Genomic DNA, 21560 nt, shown 5'->3' on the forward strand with positions numbered 1-21560 from the left:
CACCCTTTAAAAATACTTCTCTGAAATCATAATAGAAAACAGAGGTAGATAATGGCCCCGATTCCTGCAGACACCGCCTAATTTTATTTTAAGTTATATCCGTCATTTTCATATCCGTCGAAAAGGAAAGGGACGGATGATTCACAGCTCTTAATTTTAGGAAGAATGAGTAAATGAATGAATAACCCGGCCGAATCAAAAGGTACGTTGCTGGTATGCAATCCGTTTGACCTGCTGTCTACTTACTATGTCGGGTTATTGACGGATGTAAAATTTTTAGACGGTTGGTTTAGATTTGTGCTTAAAATTGACGTGTGTTCCATAAATTTTATGCTTGTCGATTACCCGTCCCTTTCTTTTTCGGCGGATAAGAAAATGACACATATAACTTAAAATAAAATTAGATGGTATTTACAGGAATTAGCACCAATATGTATTTAAGGCTATATTACACGTTATAACATAAAACCTCATACTGCAAGCTCATTATAAAAGCTTGCCGGAACAAAACAATGCCCGTATGAGTACCTAAAGCACAATTAGCATCGAAATTACAAAGGAAAGCACGCGTAATTAGTCCCACTATGGCAACAAGAAATGCACCAAAGCTGTGTTTTGTTCACTTACAAAGAAAAAAGAAAAAGCAAAATGGCCGGAGTACTAGCGACGCTCATTCGGCGGGAAATTGAGGAAAAATTAGAAAGAGAACGAAACGAATCCAAACTAGGATTTATCGGGACGTAAAAACGATTACCGAATGCAGTTTGAAGTATTAACGAGGAAAATATTTTCTCTTTGAGAATTAGATTAGAAGTTGATAATAAGAATATATTTTATAGTAGCGCATTCAAGTTCCTACTGTACACGGCCTGTACAAAAATTGAGAAACATTTTGAATGTTAAAACTAGATAAAATCTAGAGTTAATCTAGAGTTAAGTACTAAATTTCAATTTAAGTACTTAATCAAAGTAAAAAACATTCAAAAACAAAGAAGTCCCTTTTTTATTTCTTTTCATTAATATTGTAGACACCATCTAATTTTATTTAAAGTTATACCAACCATTATCCCCCGAAAAGAAAAGAAACGGATGACTGGCTGTTAATTTTAAAAAGAATGAATGAGTGAATGAATAAAATACCCGGGCGAATCTCGCTGGTATGCAAACCATTTGACGTGTGCTCCCAAACTTAATTCTGTCGGGATATTGGCCAATGTAATTTTTTAAAAGGGTTGTTTTAGATTTGTGCCTAAAATTGACGTGTGTTCCAAAAAAACTAAGCCTGTCGATTACCCACCGAAAAAGAACCCTTTTAAATAAAATGAGAGGTGTAACTTAAAATAAAATTGAGTGGTGTCTACAGGAATTAGCACCAATATTTTGCCGCTGATGTAAAATACATACAGATTTGATCAAAAAGCAAAATCTAAATCTAAATAAACTTTACCTAAGTAATTAAACATTTATAGCTATTTATCTTTCCACGAATAACGTGTAAGTAATCCGAATGTTATATTTTAGTTAATCTGCATAAGTGAAGTAGAAAATGATTTCAAAAAATATTTCGTTCAGTAACGGTTCATATATTTGGTTGATTGCACGCTTTGCCGATAGGTACCCGCTGGGAATTGCGCGGTCATCGAAAAACAGATAACAAATAACGCCTGGGGTAACAAATGTGTAGTGTCGGTATTGCAAATCAAAAACGAATACGAACGAATTTTACATGAAATTTGTTGCCTGGAATCTGTAGATAGAGTTTTTATGGCCATTACCTTGCACTTTTAAGTAACAAATTATTACAAGCCACTGGTAAATCAAGTTATAACTGTCACTTTATATTTAAACATGTATTATCGCACGCTTTTCAAATGATGATAGATAGATAAAATCTTTATTCAGTTTTAAGAACCCACATAATTTCTTTATATTAAAATTAAAATATATTTTAAATTTAAAACTAAAAAGGATACTAGCTCGAGCGTATGCGCCTTAATGAGCTAATAAAATGGTTCTATGATAAGGGTTCCTAGTTGACTATACCATTTGATCTAGGCAAAGAGGACAAGCGATTAGGGGCGCGGATTTATGTATTACGAGTATAACATAGACAAAATACCACACCCTGCTCGCTTTATAACCTAGCATCAAGCTTAATTACCAACTATACTTCAAAGTTTAAGTAAGGAGATACTCGTACAAAACCACTCTAAATGCTAATCGTTTTACCATCGAATCATAATAAAATAAAACAGGTATTAAAGTTGCCGTTAGAGAAACGAAGAACTTTTTACAACAAATCGAATTCAGACATTTAATCGGTCATTACTTTAATCCATTTCAATAATCGTCTCTATGATTCATTTAGACTGTCCAACTTTATCGCCACGATAAATCTATTCGTGTAATAAAATTGATGGAACCTAAGCGTAATAAAATTGATATCTCCGCCAAAAAGGTAGACAATTTAAAACATATTATACTTATTTGTATTAAGAACATAACAGCGTCCGTGGTCTAAGTGGTTAGAGCGTTAGGCTCACGGTCCGGGTTCGATTCCCGATGAGGACATTGTCGAAATCACTTTGTGAGACTGTCCTTTGTTTGGTAATGACTTTTCAGGCTTGAATCACCTGATTGTCCAAAAAAGTAAGATGATTCCGTGCTTCGGAGGGCACGTTAAGCCGTTGGTCCCGGCTATTAGCCGTAAAAACACCTCCACCAACCCGCAGTGGAGCAGCGTGGTGGAGTATGCTCCATACCCCCTCCGGTTGATTGAGGGGAGGCCTGTGCCCAGCAGTGGGACGTATATAGGCAGTCTATGTATTAAGAACATAGTTTCTTATAAGCATGAAATAACGGATATAATATAGGTCATTAATTTGAAGGATCAATGTACTAAAGATTTCGGACAATGTTCAAAAATCAACTCGTAACCGTTTTCAATAGGTGAGAGGAAGTCGATTAAGCTTTTTTGCATTTTTACACTGTGTTATGTATCGTATAAATTCATATACCATATCACCAGAAACTAGATTGGTGAGTGGTGTAGCTTTCATGTACCCTGCCTTATAAAGCAGGTTATGCCGTGATACAGAACTCTGAATTATTTTTATAACTATTGAAATCACATTAACAAAAAGTTGAATACAACAAAATTGAAATACAATATTCTATACTTATAATAAATCTGTAGAGAGGTCAATTCTGTACATTAAATATTTTTTCAAAATAACTATCAGGGGGTGATAAGTGATCGATACTGATGCCAAAAATGCAATCAGTAAAATTTTTGTCTGTCTGTCTGTCTGTCTGTCTGTCTGTCTGTCTGTCTGTATGTTCCTTATAGAAACAAAAACTACTGAACGGATTTTAATGAAACTTGGTACAATTATTCTTCACACTCCTGGACAGGTCATGGTATACTTTTCATCACGCTACAATCAATAGGAGCAGAGTAGTGAAGGGAAATCCTTTTGTATGAAAAATCTAAACCACTCAAGTTAGACGTTTGAAATTTGGCATGCAGGTACCTCAGATACCGTAGAGGTGCACTAAGAAAGGAATTCCCGAAATTCCTACGGGAACGGGAATTAGCGGGAAAATCCTTTTGTATGAAAAATCTAAACCACTCAAGTTAGACTTTTGAAATTTGGCATGCAGGTACCTTAGATAACGTAGAGGTGCACTAAGAAAGGAATTCCCGAAATTCCCACGGGAACGGGAATTAGCGGAAAAATATTTTTGTATGAAAAATCTAAACCATTCAAGTTAGATGTTTGAAATTTGTCATGCAGGTACCTTAGATACCGTAGAGGTGTACTAAGAAAGGAATTCCCGAAATTCCCACGGGAACGGGAATTAGCGGGAAAATCCTTTTGTATGAAAAATCTAAACCACTCAAGTTAGACGTTTGAAATTTGTCATGCAGGTACCTTAGGTACCGTGGAGGTGCACTAAGAAAGGAATTCCCGAAATTCCCACGGGAACGGGAATTAACGGGAAAATCCTTTTGTATGAAAAATCTAAACCATTCAAGTAAGATGTTTAAAATTTGGCACGCAGGTACCTTAGACACCGTAGAGGTGTACTAAGAAAGGAATTCCCGAAATTCCCACGGGAACTTGAATTAGTTAACTTAAACCTTAGTTGCAACAGGATATTGCAAAATTCCCACGGAAACGGGAGTTAGCGGGAAAAAAACATTTGTATGAAAAAAACGAAACCGCGTAAGATAGATGTTTTCAATTCAATTCAATTAAATTATTTATTGCATTCCATGTAGTACAATGGAGTGTTACATAGGCATAGGAACTAAAACATGGACCCTGTAGGGCACAGCAACGTTGAAGGGAAGAGAGGAAGTGTGTATTAAAATTAAAACTCAATGAACAATCAATTAAAAAGAAATCAATTCAATCAATTGATTCAATCTAGCATGCATGCATACCTTAGTAAATATAAAGTTTATTTTTGGCTGTATTTTGAAAAATGGGAGTTATTGGGAAAAAAATTGTATGAAAAAATCTAAACTGCATAAGTTAGATGCTTGAAATTTGATATGCACTCCCACACACACAAAGATCTCTCTCTTATATAACACGCAACGCGGACGAAGTCGCGGGCAAAAGCTAGTATAAAATAAAAACAAAATGAATTTTCTGATATATTCTGATACACAAAGGAGTATAATTCGAATTTTATTGAAATTAGTATAAATGAAAAAAAAAATGTTCTGCGTCGTTTTCCAAATGTACGTAGAAATAGCTGCAGCAACAGTTGTCAATTACTTTAATTGAATTGATATTTAACAAATTTAATCAAACTGAAGTGAATTAAACGAAATTAAATAATAAACAATTTAAAATTGTACCAATGATTCAATAAAATAAGAATAATAATCACGATTCTTTTCTTGGTTAAATAATAATGAATAAATAACATTCATTATTATCAACAATACAACAAAATAGGAGATTAACGAGATCGAGAAGAACCAACCCTATAACTCTGCCTTACTTTACATAACTTATAGTCAAATAAACGATCTGAAAATTCATTAAATATTTCAAATATAATCCATTTAGACGATGACGACGCCCTGAGCCGAGATTCGCGCCCAACTGGGCACCCCCAGGACTGCTGTATTGTACAGGGTGAGAGCTCTCAGCGCTCCCGATTTGTTCGGCCAAGTAATTCGTGTCATTTGCGGCAAATTTACATTAAATCACGTCAAAAAGAAATCTAAGGAAAAAATTTCTTTACTTAAATGGGACTCAAGGTAGATCGTAAAAAAGTTGTTTAACGTCTCAGAGGTATTTAAATCAAGAAGTTTGATTCTCACTGCAATAAATGTAAACTAGAATCGACTTAATTAACTCCACAGAAGCTTGCAAATGACTAACATAGTTTGAAGTGAGTTCGTCCAGTTGTACTTTTCAATTAAAAGTTTTTGTTCACTTTTCTTATTCGGCCTTTTAAACAATAATTACCGTCAACTTTCTAAATGCAACGACGATTTTTCTCCGCGGGTTACAATATTGCTATTCTAAAATTCACGCATGAGAGACGTAATAAATTCACTTATCGATGAATATTATTTAGTATCAAATAATTAAACGGAATTTGCAATAAAACTTTGTTGCACGTTGTAAAAACCTGATATTACGTATAAAAATCAAATATAAGTAAGATTCACGTTGTGAAAAGCGGACAATTCTTAAAGAAATAGATCTAATTTAAATATCTCCGGAAGAAGGTTAATGAAAATGTCAATTTTAACAGGTTAGACGGGCATTTAAATTCCTCTGAGCGAAAAACCTATCCAATCTGCAAGTTGTCAGTACGATTTATTCTCGCGTACGTGCGCTTCTTACTACTCGCGTTACTCTTCCCTAAGGCGGGACACACGCCGCCCGATTTGTACGATTGGGCGCCCAATTGGCCAAGCGAAAATTTGATCTGATAGCGATCGGAACGCCAAGACTCGATTGACCGCGAATTCTTTACGAATCTTTCCTTTGTTACGCTTTTCTTTTGTCTCGTATTCGTTGAATGAGTTCAGTTCAGAAAAATGAATTTTGAATTATGTGTGTAATATTTTAAAATAGAAATAGAAATACTATTTATTTGCCTTTGAAAAGGGTACATTAATAGATGGATGTACCTATAAGTTCCCCCTTATCAGCTATCAACAATAGTATGCAAATATTGTTGCTTCTTTGTTTGTTGTTTTTGGAGTTGTTTGTTACACTGTATTTTTTACCTCTACTCTCTAGCAAATATAGCACATCTAATATGATAAACAGTCAATAGGGTGTAGAAATTTCCTTCATTAGGCTGGAATCTAATCTATCACCAATAAATAGTTATTTAGTTTTTTTTTTGTATTTCTGGCCTAATGTAATTTCTTGATATTTTTGTTTGTTTTTGCTATACCCTCCCGGGTCCATATGTGATACTATAATATTTCTAACAACTGTTTACCATATGGTGTGCAATAAATACTTTGACTTTGACTTTAGTTCATCGTATCACGCGTAGCTGTAAGTTCGAATCTCTTTGATCATTAGTAGGCCTACAAATTCACCCACCATGAAAAGGATAAGAATAGTGCATACAAAAACCTTAATTTGTTTTTCCTATAAAAAATAATACATATTCGTTCCATCAAAAGTCGCGGCCTGTGTTCAACAACTAACCTGCCGATAAGGTTTTCGGATGAAAAGTTACCGAACTTGTCATGACGAATGTACTACTCTTTACCAGCGAAAATGTCGGTAGTTTATCACTCCACTTGTTTTATTCGTGTGACGCGTACGACTGATTGCCGCGCGTTCGGGTGAGTTCGACACCATTCGGGTGTATTCGGGAATTTCCTACTAGATAGGTATCAATAAAGTTAACTTATTTTTATCTGTAAAGCAAGGGTCTTTCTTCGTAAAGTCGCAGTTCTTATTACACCTATACAATTCTTAATATAACAAACTACTAGATTAGGGTGTCGTTGAACTTTAAAAATGCGAGTTATTCGTCAACTCGTCCCATATGCCTACGGCCCATTTGGGACGAGTTGCAGAAAATCAAAATAAACAAAAATTTCATTCTGCAACTCGGCCCACGTTAGTATCGACATGATAAAATGTACAATCAGAAGCAAAAGTGTAAGGATAGAAATAATAAACAACTATGTGTTTGTTACAAATTATTTAATCATACCGATTTGTCACTGAATGAACATAATAATAAAAAATTACAAAAGTAATAATTATAAAGCAATAAACAGTTAAAAAAGATTTTCATCACAGAGTTTACACCATTTAAACACACAGTAATCAAATTCAAATCAAAGTCCAAAATTCGAAGCCAGAGTCACAGATTTCACAAAGGGATCGGAGTCCAAATTCAAAGCAACGGTAATATTTTTGAAGATGTTCCACAGGCACTGAATAACGTAGCACTTCACTTTTCCTGTCGGGAAGTAGAAAGCATACTAACCCTGTTTTTAAATCAATCATATCTATGTAATATTCCCTCTCCAAGAGCGGCACGTGCAAAGATAAGAGAAGGATCAACAAAGTAATTTTATTACTTTATTGTCTATAAAACATCACTGGACAACAAAAAAAAACAAAAAATATTTTGCCGTCTCATTTTTCTATTCATAGGCCACCTGCATCATTTACTTCAAAAGCAAGCGCCACAACCATTGTTTGTTTTCGGCAAGTAACCAAAAGCCATAAATATCTATTGTATTCACTTGTACCTTTGATAAAATTTGTCCATACGTCGGTAAAATGAAACAATGAACTATTTTCGCAGAAAATCTTTAAATCTTTAAATTTTATAATATTAATATAATCAAAACAATGTTGATAAAAAAATCTTAAGAAGACAACAGTTTAAAGGAATACATTTTATATTAACACTTGTCTTGCTGACAGTACTCAACGTTGATGAGATTTAAAGTTCCACACAGAAAATAAATGGGACGAGTTGCACAATAAAAATGACATTTTTTTCTGTTTTCTTCAACTCGTCCCAAATGGGCCGTAGGCATATGGGACGAGTTGACGAATAACTCAAAAATGCCATAACAATGTTCAGCCCCCGCGGTACAGCTACCGCGTCGCGCGCGGCGCGCATTTTATCGAGGGCTCGACCAAGAGCCGTTCGATATTCATCTGCGTATATAGCATTCATTGTGTGTGTTGGTCGGAGCCGTCAATATTATATAAATTGCGGGGCTGGGGTAATTCTGGTTGTATGTGAGATATCCTGCGGGCTGCTAGAGGCCCGTGTCGCTCTATAGTGGTGCCTATTGTCCTACTCTCGCGATATTCACCGTCAAAGTCGCAAATCCTATAGAGTCTATGTAATTTTATAGTATCTAAATTGCTAGCTTCTTTACCAAAACGTCAAAAGAATTCTTCGACCTTTTCTTTCCAGTAAGTAAAGGTCCGTAATAAAACGTCTAGAGTAATAAATCAAATACTAAACGCTATGAAAAGGTATTTTATTTTAACAAAGACGTGCTCAGGCTTTCTAGGTTTGCGCGTTTTTTGTCTTCTTATACACGTACACTGGTACACTCTTTGCAAAGCTATCATCAATCTCATTAAAAAAAAAATGACAGTATAGGCGCAATACTCCTACATATCCCCAACAGTTTTAACATGTATCCCGAATGAGTATGAACAGGTGTATAGTAACTAGGTACTGATTATGTTTACTTAACACGGATTATAAGCACTTCTCGTCAGGATCGAAGCAAATACAATTCCATAGTCTCTGAAACCCTGAAACCTGACACAGGGCAGCAGTAACTGTCAGTACTTTTCAGAGGCGGAGGACAGGAGTCCTAGTAGGGCTTTGAAATACACTGCTCTGGACGCCATCCCACTCGCTTCAGACAGAGTACTGCAGGGGCGGAAGGCAAGAGGGAAACCACTGCCCTATTTTTCCCTAAAAAGTAGCATGGATAATGCTACACCGACAAGACCGTGGCGCTTAAATTAGTGATGTGAGTATCTACTTAAACCGGTGGGAAATAGGCGTGAGTTTATGTATGTACGTATAAGCCTATTTATTGTTTAATCATAGTCGTAAGGCTCAATGTTATTTAACACTTTCACGGACGCAAAGACTTATATTATGCGATGTCTCGTTTCATTTGTCACAGAATTATGAATGAAAAGTCAATCACTGGTGATTAGTGTCCGTGAAAGTCACCTATTTACATTACACGTTGACAGTCCCCATACAAAATGTTTTGACTTCCTTGTAAGTCCCGCATATTATTTCAATTTTATTATGTCATTTTAGTTTAATGAAAAAGTAAAGCCGAATAAACAGATATTTTCGATTATTTCAATATTTTTACTAAATCTTCAGTCAGTTCAGCCTTCAAACTAGTGGACAGTAGCATTCAGCAAACATACTGTAATACAAACCTTTGCTAAGTTACCCGGGGTCCAAGTGGAGCACCCGCCCTTAGTGCGTACCTGGTCGTTTCTTAGTGACCCATGTATGGGTCACGGACGTATGGAGCTAGTCCGTAATGACCCGTATATGGATCACTGGACTGCCAACGTGTTAATTGTATCTGAAACCTCGAGCCCTACAAGGTTTAGTTAGTCGACTTTATTACGTATACTAATAGCAACTGAACAGCTTACTCTATCTACGAATTTCACGCATCATACCTTTGTAACGGTTGTAAGTTAGTAGGAAACCTCAAACACTTGTTTAATATTTAAACCTTCTCACATACACCATAGTCATACTTCATAACTGGGTATTTACGTTTTCTTTTTAACTTGATTTTTTATTTTCTATAACGAAAATTTATAATGCACTGTACTTATTTTTTTGTGTAAATAAACCCCATTATTATTAGCATAAACCCTTTATGAACAATCGACCTCCTAAAACAATCATTTCGTTCTAAATGAACCACAATAATCTCTATCCCAGCACTTCACCCGTTCCGACCTCAAATGGCCCACAAAATTGTGCCGCCATTTTGAACAATGGTCATCGAAGCAGTTGGTAACGAGCGTCGCACTCGATCCCGGGAAATGTTTTACGGTCGTAATGAACCTACATGCGACTAGTTTGTACAAGATTATCTCATTCTTGAAATTGTGACCTTTCTGTTGAGGTTTCATTTAACATACTCGTATACAAAGCGGTTCCCCTCCGGTAGGTAGAGAAGAGACTTGTGCCCAGCAGTGGGATGTCTATAGGCTATTTATGTATGTATTTAAATAAAGACACAGTTCATCACCTATCACGTTGGTCTTGTAGAAAGCTTGGTGCGGTGTAGGTAATTAGTTCATCTTGCATGTCATAGATGTATCTCTAGTCTACTACAATTGGGATATCGTCGTGAGTCTATGTTATAAAGCCACGCGCGTAATTCATAATGATGTAACGACCCCCCCTTTACATATATTACTTAAAAACCCCACACACTCAACTCCAATGACTAAACGACCAGGATTCGACCCTGGGTTATAGTCAACTAAGTGAATAAATTGGCCATTATTATTGTTGTGATCGTCTAGTATAAAGGTAGGACCTTATGTTGTGTTTTGTAGTAACTCAAATTCTTTTATATGAAGGTAGCTGAGTCAGATATGAATGCATGTTATTGAGGGCATGTAAATAAAGAATAATACTAACTTAATATACTACATATATACTTAATAACAATACAAATAGGTTATAATTATGTCGCTATGGTATATGAGAAAGTCAAGTAAATATCTAAGTAATAGGGCAATGGGATGTGAGATATTATAAGTATTTATAGTTTAAAACAGTCAAATCAACGCCAAGCAAACCTAAACTTAATGACACTGATTAAAGCTTATAATTAAACAAGAGAGACTTACAAGAAGGTAAGAAATTAGTTAGTTATTTAAAATATGTTTAGGAATTTGGTTTTATTATTGTAAAAGATCTAGGAACACAGGAAAAGGATTAGAATACCATACCAACAATCTAATAGTATAGGGTGCCGTTTCGAGCCCCGACCACGCTCACCGGCGAATGAGGCCCTACCCTGATTTAGGCCCCTCTCCGAAAGAACAAATAGGTCTTTTTATGAAATGATAAGCACATAAATGTGACATATCAGGAGCATTAGGTAAATAATTGGTAGGTAAAGGGAAGAGCTTCCCAACACCAATTTCACATATGTAAAAAAAATTATTTAAGTTAGACAGATTTACATCCAATCTAACAACACAACTCATTGTGATGCATAGTTAGCACCATAGCCATGGCGCAAAAAGGTAAGTATGTGAGCGACTTAGCAACCGGAAGCCAATATGCAGCTACTCATCACTGTCCTCCCCCCAATACACCACAGTGCAAGAGGATCAACAGAAGCAGTGACTACCGAACTGGATTGACCCCAAATATACTAAGCAAAAGGTCCCTAACAAAACGAATGAGCGACTTAGCAACCGAAGGCAATATGCAGCTACTCATCACTGTCCTCCCCCCAATACACCACAGTGCAAGAGGATCAACAGAAGCAGAGACTACCGAACTGGATTGACCCCGAGTATACTAAGCAAAAATGTCCCTAACGGCCCTACTATGGCTTCAGCGGCATTGCAATAACACCAGCCATAGGAATAAGTATGAGTGTGAGATGGATGGTCATGAATATGACACCAACCATGAATCACAAGAATATATGCAGTCAAACTGGATGTAATTGTTATGCATAAATGCATTATTGCAATAATATTGCATATTAGTAAGCAAACAAGTTGCATAGTGAAATCAGGCCAGGTAAACCCCCGGACAAGGTATAGGTTGTAAAGTTAGGTATGTCACTAACTGGCAGCAGTGACATTAAGGTATAATCAGGTAAAAGAATAGTAAAATAACACAAATAAATTGTGTAGAATTGGTTTGTATATCAGTGTAATCAAGCCAGGCAGGCCCGGACAATACAAGTAAGTATATAAGAAGTCATGTTAAGTCACATAGGTGAAATAACAACACAGATTCAGAGTATATAAGTTTATTCAAAAGCCATTATCAATACCATTACCTTCATCTCATGGTATCTAGACTTTTGTAATTCAATTTAAAATTAGTAATTAATTGTATTATTTACATGGCTTAATAAGCCACAATAAACTGATAGGTCCAGAGTGGGTCATAATAAATTTACATTATAACACAAGAGGACAAAGTTGACCCATACCATACAATACTACTACTGATTATATGGCATCGGCTAGAGTCTTCATACTCGAAAGCATCGCCACGCACAACCGCTCATCAGGAGGAGGCAATCCAACCTGACTATCCAAGTCGCAGCGCTGGCTCGATACTGATTATCTAGCTTCATCTCATATTGGCGGATGGTCATCCTGTCCCAATATCAGAAAGAAGGTCATGGATAATAATATCTCACCGCCCCACTCCTGTAGATAGCTGTATCTCCCAAAGCACCACTATAGAACAATCCAGAACCATGTTACAGTGGTAACAACAACTGTTCCTACAATTATTCTACATTGACACAGTGAGGTAGCAGGCCGTAAACCATAAAGGTTCACCCTGTGTAACTTCAGATTGGTTTTCGAATAGAATCCTCGGGGGAATTCTAACTACAATAAAACACAGCAAGATTACAATCCAACCTGGACCAACAGTCTAGGTTCACAATATAAGGTAAAAATCTAAATCCATGAGGTTACCTCTAAAACAAGGATACCTCATTCTGCATACTGATCTCCCCATCTCCAGGCAATAATTATATTACCTCGAAATGTGAATCGCAACACACAGAACTACAAGAAGAACATTTTTTGTTCAGTCTATGCGTCAATATGTACAATTTTCATTGTAAACATTGACACACAGCCCAAACATAACCAATAAGATAATAAAATCCAGTCAGAATATATCGCAAGCAGTCATTCCCTACGCGTCAGTAAAATGTCAGTCAAAAGTTAAATAGATAAACATACATAAACTAAATACATAAAATAACATAAATAATAACAAAACACAAACAAAGGTAAACAATCACAAGCAGCACATGATCCCTACGTTCGCAAGCTTCCCTACACACTTTTGACACATCCTACTCCTATCGGGCCCTATCTTTAGCATAAAATTGTACCTGTCGTCTGAGATCTGATGATCTCAGACCTGTTTCCAACGATGCCTGAAAGAAAAGGTAATTAGTACACCACACTTCCTATTTTAAACCTAACAAGGTCCCTACAGCGCACTCCGCGGACTTTTGTCGGACAAAACCCTAAATATTTCACGTAATCTACGCACGGAAACTAATTCTAATCCCTATTCTAGCGCGGTAGACGACCAGCTACACCACGGAAGGTTCGAATAGCTGATTAAAGAGCAAATTTACATATTTTGACAAAATAATAATCGCGCACTGTAATCCTGAGCTACGGAGCTCTCAAAAGTCGCGACAGCTGGTAATCCAGCAGAACGGATCCCTACCAACTTACAGAATAGCTAGTCCGACTTGAAATTCCTAAACCGGCAGCACCTCCTGCTGTTCTTGTTCCGAGCGAAGTTTCTATCATACCGACAGCACCTCCTGCTGCTAATGCCACGAACGAAGTTCCTCAAAAAATCGTGCAAAACCCCTTTTATACCCGCTATTCTCTGACTCCTCCCTCAGGCAATCGCGATATTGCTACCACTAGCGTTCCAAAAACATCAAAATGACATTTACCCGACATTGACAATCGAGGTATTTATTGAAAATCTCATACTTCCTATTGACATAAAAATCTTCAAATAATTTTATTTTTATTCTAAAGTAGACTATAATACTAATGATGTTATTTATTTAATCAAATTATATTTAATATAACAAATCAGAACTGCAGAATTTTAGATAAAAAATATATCCAAATTTGTAGAATTTCTAAAAAGCCAAACACTCGCTCGACCATTTGCCTGACGTTTCTCGCACACATCTGTAATTTACATAATCTACACAAACCAAGCTCCTCAACCTTATTGGCTGTTTCTCTGTGTACGCGAAAGTGGCGTGACTTCTAGATTGTTCTATTTTAGGGTCTAAAACGCGTACAATACAACACCTTGTCAACAATCCAAAAACGGTTCCGTTTTTGGAGACAAAAACCATGAAAATACCTAAATTCCTCTATATCTCTTAAACTGTGACAATTAGGTAGCTGAAACTTTCAAAAACAATGCATCTCCATTGCCATCACAACTACAAATTCAAAGAAACACAATAAATCAAACATTTAAAAAGATCCCCCACTCTACAAACCCGATCCTCCAATGCATGTTTTGGCTTGTCATTAACAACGACAACATACTAGCAATATAAAATTCACGATCAACTCACGTTCATGTTTTTGTTCACTAAATGTTCTTTCAATCGTAGGCACGGAACCCCTCCAAATAATGCGATTCACACTTGGCATTATTTTAGTTTTACTTTTTTTTCCATGATTTTTTCAATTTTCGCGAATCACAGTTCTAAAAAATTAGAATAATATTTTAAACAATAGGTACGAACTTCGTTTGCTTTATAAATCAATTTCAACAAGAAATACTACGTAATATAGCAATTATTTTCAATTTTGTAAAATATACCAGCTCAAAACCCTTCATTCATATATTTTTACATCGACACCCTTTTGGTGCTTGCTACTCCCGCGAAAATTCAAACTATCCTAATGTCTATTTTTGTATTTTAAATAATTTTATTCCATAAATTCGTACATATTCTTTCAAAATAACATCCCTATCTCGAATCCTAATTAACAAACTCTAAAATTTCGTATACCTTTTTATAATCTATGTATTCCTGTGACGTAAACTGAACATATCCTTCATTCGTTCTCACAGTTAAACAAAACAGTTGAATCAAGTAGTGTGGTTTGTATTGTTTGGACAATTAGTGTACTTTTTGTGTTAAATATAATTATTAAACCTTTCAGATTGTGTTTAATATGACTACAGAATAGTGGGAATCATAATGGAAGGAAGACAAAATAAGATGCAACGTACGGGTTTTAGCTACAATAATTAGTAAGATTGAAGACTTCTTGACGATGTTTATAATGTATCCTATAAAATATTCACTCACCAGGTAAGAAATTAATAAATACCTTTTGTATTCGTTAAGTATTTTATAGAGAAATTCGTAGTGCAAAAAGTCACTGTTTCAACCATTTGTTCCAATTTTTCTTATGATAATTTCAACTATCAAACAGCAATCAAGCAAAATTTTATTACTTAACTCCATGTGTGGAGAGATAGTTCTTATCAGGACTACAAGAATTATTTGAATCTGTTTAGGATTTAATGAGATATTAACAGATGAAATTTTTTCAAATATTCCTTAGATTCCTACACATGCTCAGTCACTAACAACCTTGTTTTATTGATGAGTAATATAATAATTAGTAAATTACATACCCACCAGACATGAAATCAACCAATAGTTTCTGGACTGATAAATAAAATATAAAGTTATTAGCAAAACGGTTTCGGTTAAAACTGGCTTTCATGATGAGATTTGATCTCCCTTCATATTCTTTTGAGAATAAGAATGAATCCTACTTCTATTGTATTCACATGTTTTTATTCGTTTATTAGAGTCCTGTGAGTCATAAATAATACCTGTGGAAACAATAAGTAAATGCAAGTCATCGTCTTAGTAGGTACTAGACAGTGATTATGCTCTTACATAAAATTTACCCCTAATTTCAGTTATTAATTACTTTCAGAATCGTCCAAAGATTCAGGAGGGACAGATATCTACTCCAAACCTGGTATCTGTTGCAGATATTCAAGAAAATTATAGGAAAACAAATGTGAATGACGGACAGATTTAGCAAGATGAAAGATTTAAGCCTACAAGCACGCTACTGTTTCTCACATCAAAGGTACATTGTTAATTATGAACATCAATAGTAAATAAAGCAGTTTTGGAGAAAAATAGTATGTTTCATTAATAATACCCTGGTTGATTATTTTTATTGATATCGTACAGCTCCATCTATTGGCAAGCTATGGTACTACAATGACTTCTAGCTATCAAGCTGCCTAGAATTGAAGTCCTGCTTTTCACAAATGTCAGTCCTTTTCCCACTCCATCTATGTACGAGTAGACGCACTTATCCAAATCTATTCCCTAATAGATGGCGTTAAATTTATAAAAATAATAAAAAAAGTTGCCTTATAGAAACACTAGATTCGAATTAAGAATTAAGTAGTTTAATAATGGTATAACCACTAGAAAATCATTATCACTTCCATATTGGTTTGTAGATACATACATACATAAACTCACGCCCACTTCCCACCAGGGCAAGCAGAGACCACTGAATTCCATTTGTTTGTAGGTCTATGAAATTATGAAGCCTAAAGGTGAAACAAAGCCTACATGTTTCTCAAAGTTCCAATTATGGTTTTTTCCCTGTCTAAAGTCTAAAAATAAAAGAATATTATAATAATAAAAATATAAATTCAAAAGGACGAAAATAATAAATAAATGTCGAAAAAATATTTCACCCCATAGCTAAACCTTTTAGTTACTGTTAAGTACCTACTAACTTTTAGACAAATATTTGTACACATTGATGTACATTAAAGTTTATTGAAAATAAACTAGATGACTCCAACCGCGACGATTATTGTGGTGCGTTCTGTTACAATGACAGACGATCAGCCCATGGCCCAAATAAATAAATTACCATTTTGGAAAGGACATAATCCCTCCGTCGGTTTTTATGCCATCAAGATAATCAGCTACATGCGAAGCATGTTTTTTGTTCTAGCATAGAATAATCATTTCAAATCAACTATTTATTATACCACCTCAGGCAAAACTAAATCAAATCAACTTTAGACCACTTGATTTGATTTAGTTATGTTATCTTCTAGACAAGAGAACATCGTAGCTGATTTTCTCGGTAAAATTGAAACCCTAACGTCGTGCTGTGTTCTCCCAATATTTTTCTAACAAATAATTTAATTATTTTATATATTTAAGTACTTATTTGTGAAAATTTATGCTAATTTCAAGTTTTACGCTGACGACATCCAGCGTTGTCGTCGTTGTTGTTGTTGTGTTGTTGTTGTTGTTTGTTGTTGCGTTGTTGTTGTTGTGAGATTAGTCACAGTAACTTCATGTCGTAATAAGAAACTATTATTAAAATTATAATTTGAATTAGGTACATGATAAAAAAGAATTAGAAAAGAGTCATCGGCTTCCAGCTGATGTCGAACATCACTGAATAGATTTGCGTGATCTTTTCATTGTTATGATTTGCATTTATCCAAAAAGACTAGGGTAACAAATATACCCAGGCGAAGCCAGCAGGGCTAATATGCGCAACGTGATAAAATTATCGATCGATTTAATAAATGTGGGAACATTCTCGGCAGTAAAAAGGCGCAAATCTTATGTAAAAAGAGGTTTATTACCTAACATTTGGCAGATAAGACCAGAGAACAAGAAATAATTCATCTGGGAGTCTTCAAGGCTAGAGTGAATAGGCAAGCGTGATCCATCCTAGACCACATCATCACTTACCATCAGGTGAGATTGTGGTCTAACGTGAGCCTATTCTATTTAAAAAAAGAACAATTGGAAAAATACCAGCTAGTTCCCTTGATATTAAGGAGTTTCTACAACGGGAACATTCCGACTTTGGGAGCATTCCCGAGAACGGTACATAATTGCTCTCTGCACGCCGCTCACACCCTCTCGTCTTCGCTGTGCGTCGCCCGCGCACAGCTCACATATCCGCTTCCATCGCGCCATACAATTATTACACATCTCCGCATAACGATTTCCACTGAAGCTTAGACATGTGTCAAAAACGCAATTTTATTGGTTGTTAAAAAAACATATATCCGGTCGTCTCGTCTCCGCTTTGGTGGAGTCCCAGCCATATACAAATGAACGCTGAACCAGGGTTTAAAGGCAATACACGCAAGATTACCCGTTTCAGTTCCAATGTAAACCTATCCTGACAAAAAGCTACTCACTAAACTACATCTGTTCGATCGACCGGCAAATTGTATTGGGAACAATGCAATACGTCGAACAGAGAACGTTCTAGAAAAACTAGGCGAGACTAACGAACCAAGACCTGGTTTTCTTGAAGTTTATAGATTTTTACTATATTACATATTAAAAGTGTGTTTTCCAAAAATTGCTTCGATGGTAATTAGAATCTAGAAAATTGTAGAAAGAAATTAATATAATATAAGGCATGCTTGATAGTGAAACCAAATTCCAATTCCCATCTATGAGAAGTTCTTGTTCTATTTTATTCTGTGGGCTAGGGGTAATCCATAATATGTATATTATAAATAATAATATAATTATAATAGTGAAAGTAATTCCGCCTATCTATATTATTATAATTTAGGGATCGCTAAAGAATGCTTTTTAGCGAGAGATTATATTTTCTAACCATGAATTTAGAGAAAAGAAAAAAGTAATCGGCAAAAGATAAAATTAAAATGACTTCATCAACGCTTGTCGGTGTAGCATTCTCCATGCTACTTTTTAGGGACAAATAGGGCAGTGGTTTCCGTCTTGCCTTCCGCCCAAAACAAAACGACTTATATAAAAAAAAAATATTAAACATATAGACGAATTATGAACCTCCTCCTTTTTTCAAGTCGGTTAAAGTAAAAAATAACTTACAACTTAAAACGACTGATAAGTAATTAATAACTCCCACGATTACTCAAGTTTACATGGACTGGATCCCCGGAAAGTTATTGTTATATAAACTTAACTATAATATAGACGCTGCAAGTTTATTTTACAAAGTTTCATTTTACTGGAAATCATAATATATTATGCAATGTAGCGTTTTGAAGGTATGAGCTCGCCGAACCAGAAAATTAAAACTAAGCTGGTTGTTGTTAGAACAGCACTGTTGTTATTGTTACTAAAATATTCATATCGCTACTAATATTAAACTACAGTAACTATTGCTTAAACTATACAATGCAGAGTCTAAAACGTACAAATAACAGTTTAGTTTGACGATAGTATTAAAGTGTATATGTATGTAATTTTGTTTATAAATAAATTTAAAAAAGAAGACAAAAGTACCTACAATTATTATAATTAAAGTATTAAGGATTAAATATTTAAATACACATTGTTATACCGAGCCGTCCCCGTTAGAATCCCAGAATAGGCCTAAACTAATGATTTTCGAATTCATGTTTGGATTATTACGTGCTCAACGGTGAAGAAAACATCGTGAGGAAACCCACATTCCCGAGAAACGCATTCCGGAGGTATGTAACCTATATTGGGCTGGTTTTACCGATATTTTATAAGTACTCGAATTTGTGTTATGGATTTCACAAGAATTGCGACTTTTAAAATACTCTGTTAACTCATTGATTGAAACTATAAACATGTTATACATCAATGGAATGAAAAATATTAAAAAAAGATAATAAAAAAGCATTCACTCTTCCGCTTTATCGCTCGTAGTCGAACAAAGATTAGTCAAACCCATATACAGTATAACAACTTTTCCTCATCTTATCTTATGAAGCCTATTTGATCCTGGCAAAAACCTCCCGTTGATTTTTCCCTCGCTAAACGCTAAATCGTAAGCTCACGACTATATCCCAATTAGGGTAGTCAGAGGCACATCCATTGCAATATGAACTAAGTACACTCACCGAACTTTTTATCAGACCAACCTGATAGGTGGTGAGTCGTATCGCTGTCCATAATGGTCGAGCCAACTGTGTTAGTGAAAGCTGCACTCAAGGCAAATTAATAACTCATTGGTGCAAGTCCGGTATCGGGGCCCCCTAATCCCTCATCAGCATTAAACAATCATCATCATCATCATCAGCCGTATGACGCCCACTGCTGGGCATAGGCCTCCCCCAAGGATCTCCACGACGATCGATCCTGCGCTGCCCGCATCCAGCGGCTTCCCGCTTCCTTCATTAAACAATATAATCAGAAAATAGCTCATCGTTCACCGCTTCATTGCGCACAGTCGAACCACACGACTCCACGCGACTAGAAGATTAGTCGAACATAGATACAGTGTAACAACTTCCCCTCATCTACATTCGCGTATTTACATAATCATGTAAGTACCTACTCCTCATACCGTGACAGCTTTAATCCGAGGATCCGAATATGTCGGGAATTTCAGTCTTATTATTCCGTTTGTGCTCGAGAATTTCGAGTTGATTAATATGAGATAATAGTACCTACTTACCGTTTAGGATAGAGTCTAATTTAAATGTTGTTTTTGTACCTATATTGTACAGTTTTTACATAAAATAAAGAATCATCATCATCAGCCCATTAACGTCCCCACTGCTGGGGCACGGGCCTTCCCTATGGATGGATAGGGAGATCGGGCCTTAAACCACCACGCGGGCCCAGTGCGGATTGGTGGTTATTAACGACTGCTAATGCAGCCGGGACCAACGGCTTAACGTGCCTTCCGAAGCACGGAGGAGCTCGAGATGAAAACTTTTTTTTTGTGGTCACCCATCCTATGACCGGCCTCTGCGAAAGTTGCTTTACTTCAACAATCGCAGACCGAGCGCATTTACCGCTGCGCCACCGAGCTCCTCAAATAATAAAGAATACTACTACGTATATTTTAAAACGGTAACTCTTCGCCTTGCACTCACTTCTTCGCCTTAGGTCACTTCCCCTGGGTCTTACGATAACATAAACTCAGAACTGCAACCCAATTGATTGTTTATTGAGTCGTAGGTACATGCATCGCAAGAAAAAGTACCCACACCACACCGAGCTTTCTGTTAGACCAACGTCATATGGCGAGCCGTATCGCTGTGTATAATGGTCTGGGACTTACTTTAGTCTTAAATGGTCGAAAGCCGATATAAGAAGGAGAGGGTGCCGACCGTCTCTCTCGCTCTTACGCGTTAAGTAGTTGGCATAGGGTAAGAATGAGATTTTTGTATGAAGTGTCTGAGGTGTGTTATACACAAAAGGGTGCATGTTCTGGGCCCTTTAAAAGGTGTTGACGAAAATAAACACATTAAACATAATTCACATTTTAATCGTTCCAACATTTACAAGTACTCATACCTACCGCTAAACATCCAAGACCGAAATCCAATACACCCTTTTAATGATAATCCTTTCAATAAACAACGCGGCACCCCAACAAAAACTTATAACAACAACCGATAAATATAATATTAGGTAATATTTTATTGGTATTAGGGCCAAATTAATTTGGACCTTCCGAACATAAATATAAAAGCCTCCTAATATACAAGGGGTCGGAAACAAAGCCTCTATTGTTGAGCAGAGCCGGGTTTACCAACTTATGCCATTTATTATGTAACCTACCCACCACTGAATGGTAAATATTCGCGACCTTTTTGGCCATCCGTTTTGGAGCGACCAGTCGGTCGGAACTAAAATCGTCGCCACGCTATGTAGAAAATAGCTCTGGTTAGTTCACTAATGTTGTAGACCTGCATATTACTCTCTCTCAAAATTAGGGCTGTCAATGGCA

General features: G+C 36.0%; 1 protein-coding gene and 1 long non-coding RNA gene across 2 annotated transcripts in view; one reads left to right on the top strand and one right to left on the bottom strand.

The window, feature by feature from the left end:
* Positions 1 to 21560, bottom strand: part of LOC126366216 (protein O-mannosyl-transferase TMTC1-like) — a 169985-nt gene that overhangs the window by 42720 nt on the left and 105705 nt on the right. The gene's annotated exons all lie outside the window — the stretch shown is intronic.
* LOC126366376 (uncharacterized) lies at positions 10821 to 16062 on the top strand. The gene is made up of 3 exons (XR_007566345.1): positions 10821 to 10904; positions 14988 to 15139; positions 15780 to 16062. It is a non-coding gene; the product is annotated as an uncharacterized LOC126366376 (long non-coding RNA).

This window comes from Pectinophora gossypiella, chromosome 4 (genome assembly GCF_024362695.1).
Source record: "Pectinophora gossypiella chromosome 4, ilPecGoss1.1, whole genome shotgun sequence".
Taxonomy (NCBI): Eukaryota; Metazoa; Arthropoda; class Insecta; order Lepidoptera; family Gelechiidae; genus Pectinophora; species Pectinophora gossypiella.